Here is a 6,208-nt window from a genome sequence, read left to right as displayed (position 1 = left end):
GTAAACACCTGCAGGGAGGCATACTGGAAATAAAGCAATATATTATAGAATCAACCAGTAGAGGGAGAAAAATACATGTGGAACAGAAAAAATATCAAGGCAACAACAGGAACACACAAATGAAGCGAATGTGGGAAAGTCTCTGTTAGACATAAGGGAAGGTCTCTAAATTACAAATCCTTTCACTACACTGTTTGTTCTTGGTGAACAGAAGAACCCAAGAATCCTGATTTCTTGTCACCTTGGCTCAAACTCTATCAAACATCAGTTTCCTTCCAAAGGACTAGAAATTGGATTTAATGTTGGTTTTTTGGCAAACTTAGGAACATTGACATTTATGCAGAGTGGGGAGCAGGGGATGGGGGGGAGAGAAAAGGGATTATAGTGGATGAATATTAGATATTAGGAAGATATTGGTTGCAGGATGCCTGCTTCATTTGAGCACCATTTTCAGAAAAATTCACTTGGCTAAATTTTTCTTGATTGCAGAGAATGTGAAAGATGATCCACATGTCTTTGTGAATAGGGTCAATGTGGTGTGATTTTTAATTAGGGGAAGGAAAGGAAAGGAGCTGGATTTGGGTCATTTGCCTTAAAAAAACCCCTTGGATTCTTTAATATCAGAATCGAAGCTAGTTGTATTAGGAACTTCATCCAATAAACGTTTACATTGGTTTCTAAGGGAAATGTTTCTGGATCTAGCTTCCCTCCATCAAAGTGGGTTGAAAGTTTCAGGGACCCAAGAGCTCCTTCCTTCCAATATTTCCGACAAGTAGGGTAAAGAATCCCCATTCTCCCATTCTAGAGGCACTTAAAATTCTCACTTTACATACAGAAAGATGTGACTTACTATCTGAGGGGGCATGTCCTAGCTATTCCAGGACCTTCAAATGAGTATCATAGAATCATAGAGTTGGAAGGGACCTCCAAGGTCATCTAGTTTAACTCCCTGCGCAGTGCAGGAAATTCACAAATACCTCCGCCCCCCACATACACAATCTTAGCTGGTTACTTCCCAATCTATTATTTCCAGGCAAATTTCCTGGAGTTCCACAACAGTCAAGAGTAAAACTGAGGAAGGTTTATACACACTTTCCTTATTTACCACACACGTCTTTGTATAATATCAGCCATGCTACTGTTTGTTTATTTGTTTTTACAATTTTTCATCTTCTGTTGGGGTGGGTTAGGGTAGAGCGCATTATTTGCCTGCAGAAAGTCACAGATTCCATCCCTGATGGGTCCAGGTTTGTTTGTTTGTTTTTAAGAAGATATCTGGGTACAGACCCTGGACATCTGAGGCCACCCAGTTCTGAACGAGGTGGACCAATGGTTTTTCTCACTATAAGATATATCTATATCTGTGACTTAGAGCTTCTAATGCATATGAGAGAAAGGGAGAGACTATAGTATCCGAGGGAGTGGTCATCTCCTGTTAATGAATGGAAATGAACATTGTGATTTTGGGAATATGCACTAAGGAAATATCTGTCTACACTGTTTTATCAAGGCTGCATTGATTTTCATAGCTTTCTCTTAAGAGAAATGTACTGCAGATTCCAAAAGGGGCTAGGGAGCTGTCAAGTGCCTGGGGAGCCACATCAGTTGTTTTGGTTTAACACCAGCTTAGTCTTTGTAGCACAGGTGTATCTTCATGGCACTGTCCTTTACTAGCCTTCCTTGCGATGAACAGCAGCTAAGCCCAAGGACCAGTACGTCCTTTTCCAGCAGATCTTTCCCATCTGTCCAGCTTCTCGATCGCTGTTATAGAGTCCTCTACTTTGATTTAGTTCCCCTTTGGAGTTTTATTTTTTTATTATCATTTTTTAAATTGTCATTGCCATTATTCTTTACATAGATTTATTATTTGTGTGCATGACTTGAATTAAAGACTATCCATTCAAAATTGAACTTTGTTTCATTTGTTTTTTAGTCCAGTAAATGGTGGTGGTGGAAAGTGTTGTGGCTCAATGACAGAGCATCGACTTGGCACGCAGAACGTCCCCGGTTCAATCCCTGGCATCTCCAGTTAAAAGGCTCAGGTAGTAGGTGATGTGAAAGACCTTAGCCTGAGACCCTCGAGAGCTGCTGCCAGTCTGAGTAGACAATACTGACTTTGATGAGCTGATGATCTGATTCAGTATAAGTAGGGCTTTTTTTGTAGCAGGAACTCCTTTGCATATTAGGCCACACACCCCTGATGTAGCCAATCCTCCTGGAGCTTGCAGTAGGCCCTGTACTAAGAGCCCTGTAAGCTCCAAGAGGATTAGCTACATCAAGGGTGTGTGGCCTAATATGCAAAGGAGTTCCTGCTACAAAAAAAGCCCTGAGTATAAGGCAATCTCGTGTGTTCATGTGTAAACTCAGAGTATTTTCAGTGAGTTGGTAAGTTTACAGTGATCTTTTTATCTTTGTGCACCGGACACAATGAGGCATGTTTTGCCTTTTTTAATAGTACCAGCCTCACCTGGTATGCTTGGAGGAAATGGAAGTCCTAGAGTGACATCCCATACCCCACTGAGCTCTCTCCCTTAGTCAGCTCTCTCGCCTTTCCAGGCACTGCTTCCAGATATCCAGGAATTCCCCCATGCCAGACCCAGCAACTGTAATTGTAAATCAAACATACCAATTGCATTGTTCCCCTGTCAGCCAGCAAAAGAGGACAATTTGTTTGGCTGCTGCTTTGGATTCCTCTAGCTTGGAAGCAATGTTCCCTCTAAGCTGCAGTCTTGTGAGCAAAAATTCTACTTTGTGAGCTACTGGTATTAAAATTGCGAGCTACTGCATAAATTAGTTTGCTCTGGGGCCATTTTTCCTGAGCTAAGACAAAACTGCGTGAGCTGAAGGCTAAAAATCTGTGAGCTGGCTCACACTAACTCAGCTTAGAGGGATCACTGCTTGGAAGTGTTGTATAAAAGGAACAGTTCTTCCACTTAAGCCTTCCTGACTGTCATGACAATTCTCACCAAGAAAGAGTTGGCAGGCATTAATTTTTAAATTTTGGAATATACGGTTTGGCTCTACCACCCAATCGGCCAGAGCGGTCAGCGGGGTTGGGGTAGGTCTCTGTGGAGGCGCGGCTGGGAGCTCCTCCTCGCTCCGTATTGCGGCCAGGTCTTCCGGCAAGGTGCGGCGACGTATTTGATCTATATGCCTCCGCAATAGACTGCCTCCCTCCGTTGATACGTCGTAGTGGCGGGACCCTATTACACGAAGCACCCGGCCCACTACCCACTCAGGGCCGCTAGCATAGTTCCTAGCGTACACCGGATCCCCTGGGAAGAATCCCCTGGCCGCTTCTCCGATCTCGGGGGAACTGCAGATGTCGGTGGCCCGGTCGCACTTGCCTCCGCAGCAGGGGGGGGGGGAACCACCACCCTGCTCCCCCATAAAAGACATCCCTTGTGGGAGGATAGTTCTTCCTTGCATGAAGTGTATGCTCTGAACTCTTTGCCCTGTTTTCCCTCTGGCCAGCCCCTTACCACCCAGTCGAGAACCCGCGCGAGCAGTTTGTCTCGCCCCGTGGCCTTCGATACCTCTGCTGCATGTAGGGGTCTCTCCGGTAGTGTTTCGATGAGCATCACATGGTGGGCTGGGGACGGGGACGGGTCTATGGAGGGCAGAGGTAGGCGACTGAGAGCGTCTGCGTGTCCCATCGCCTTGCCCAGCCGGTGGACCAGGGCATATGTGTAGGAATTTAGGAACTGATTCCACTGCAAAACGCACTGCGATAGAATTTGTGGCGTTTGGTGGTCCGGGGCGAGGAGGCCCAGGAGTGGTTTGTGGTCCGTGGCTATGGCAAAATGTCTCCCGTACAGGTAGTCATTAAACTTATGCACCCCTGCCACGATCGCTAAGGCCTCTTTATCTATCTGGGCAGAGTTGCGCTCCGCTGGGGTCAGGGTCCTCGAGTAGTAGGCTACCGAAACCTCCCTCCCGTCCGGAAGTTGGTGACCCAGGACAGCGCCCACCCTGTACGGTGACACGTCGCATGCTAGGATCACCGGTAGGCTCTCATCGAAATGGTGGAGCACATTGTTGGATACGAGCAGCCCTTTGACCACCTGGAAAGCGGCTTCCTGCTTCTTTCCCCAGACCCACGCGGCATTTTTGTCTAGCAGTCTGTGGAGGGGCTCTGCTATGGCGGCTTTGTGGGGTAGGAACGAATGGTAAAAATTTAATACCCCAAGAAACTTTGTAGCTCTGCCTTGCTCTTGGGGGTGGGGCTTCCACTATAGCCTTAGTTTTGTCCGGTGTCAGGTGGATTCCTGCTGCGTCCACCGCAAACCCCAAGAACTCTACCCTCGGTACCCCGAGGAAACACTTTTCTCGCTTGACTTTCAGACCGGCCTCTTGGAAACGGTGGAGGACTTCTCGCAGCCGGTTGCTAAATTCCTCTGCGTCCGGTGCGGCAATCAAAAATGAAAAACGGTTGCACCCCGGGAATCCCTTTGAGGAGAGAATCCATCAGGCTCTGAAACACCCCTGGGGCCACGCTCACCCCAAACTGCAACCGTCGCACCTTAAACGCCCCCCTGTGGGTTACTATGGCATGTGCTTCTGCCGTTGCGGAGTCCACGGGCAGCTGCTGGTACGCCTGGGCCAAGTCCAGTTTCCCAAAGATTTTGGACCACGCTAATGCTGCTAGAATGTGGCTGATTACTGGAACAGGGTAGGGGTTATCCTGTAGTGCCTTGTTAATGGTGCACTTATAATCGGCGCATATGCGCACATCCCTGTTCGGCTTCACTGGGATCACTATTGGGGTTTCCCATGCTGCATGGGACACAGGTTCCAGCACTCCCTGGGCTGTGAGGCGGTCTAGCTCTGCCTCAATTTTAGGCTTCAGAGCGAAGGGAACCCGCCTGGCCTTCAGCCTTATGGGTCACATGTGGGGATCGAGGGGTAAAGATATGGAGGGGCCCTTGTAGCACCCCAGGGCCCCATCAAACACCTCTGGGAACTCCCTGCACATGTTTTCGAATCCCCGTGTTCCCAGCTGCTGCACCCCCACGATTTTTATTCCCAGCGGCCGGCAACCAGGCCAGTCCCAACAAGGTGGTGAGCTGCCGTTTAACCACCAGTATGTCGAGTTTACCCCTAAACCCGTTGCACTCCACCCCCACAGTTGCCCACACAGTTGAACGGGGTTCTTTTGAAAGTCCCGTAGCACGAAGCATGCCGGTCGCAGCCTGGGCCGGCCACGTGGGCACAGCTTCCTCAAGGATTCCTCCGATATTATGGAAATGGAGGAAGAGTCCAGTTCCATCAGGCAGGGTTTGCCCTCGATCCTGGCCGAAACCTTGACCTTTTAAGGGGTATCGTCGGGCAAGTTCATTACCTGCACACTGGTTGGGCAGTCGAGTAGTCCCCGGTCGATTCCTGATTGGTAAACTGGCGGCGGTGGGTGGCCTTGGCCCTGCAGGCCCTCGCAATGTGGCCCATCTTGCCGCAGCTCCTACAGACCACGTTGCGGTAGGGGCAGTCCCGTCACTCATGTTGGTCTCCGCAGCTGGCGCACTGGGTGGCGGCTGGTCTCTCGGTCGCTTGGGGTTGCTGGGTCGCTCGTGGGCCCACCCCAGTCTGGCGGCATAGCTGGAGTGCCTCCTCTTCGTCTGGTTGGCTGGGACCCGTCTCTTCCTGATGGACAGTTTCGGCCCTCGTTTTGGGGAAGGTCTTCGTGGTCCGCTCGAATGAGACGGCCTCGTTGAAGGCGCTCTGGAGGATGAGCTCTTCCCTCGTGAAGAGCTTTTGTTGCAATCTTTCGTCCCTCAGGCCCCAGGCGAAACGGTCCCTCAGGGTCTCCTCTAGCTTATCAAAGCTACAGTTGCCCATGATTTGGCGGATAGCAGCTAGGTAGTCCGCTGCCGTCTCTCTCGCCTCTTGGTCCCTCTTGTGGAAGAGGAACCGGTGGGCGATGAGTGAGGGTTGGGGCAAGAAGTGCCCAGTGAGGAGTCTGATTATCTCCTTGTACGTCTTCTCTGTGATCCTCGCGGGGGCCAAGAGACCCTTGGTGTTCTCGAACGTGGCCTCTCCGCAGACACTCAGGAGGACGTCTCTCTTTAGGCTATCCTCCGTTATCCTGTTCGCTCGAAGGTAGCATGCTACCCGCTCCGTGTAGGTCTCCCACCTCTCCGGAGTAGCGGGGTTGAATTCCTTGAGCCGGCCAGTGGTTCCGCTCTGGTTTGCCATGGTGGCTGCAGCGGCG

The sequence above is a fragment of the Heteronotia binoei genome, chromosome 15, assembly GCF_032191835.1.
Source record: "Heteronotia binoei isolate CCM8104 ecotype False Entrance Well chromosome 15, APGP_CSIRO_Hbin_v1, whole genome shotgun sequence".
Classification (NCBI taxonomy): domain Eukaryota; kingdom Metazoa; phylum Chordata; class Lepidosauria; order Squamata; family Gekkonidae; genus Heteronotia; species Heteronotia binoei.
This window is presented reverse-complemented; position numbering follows the sequence as displayed.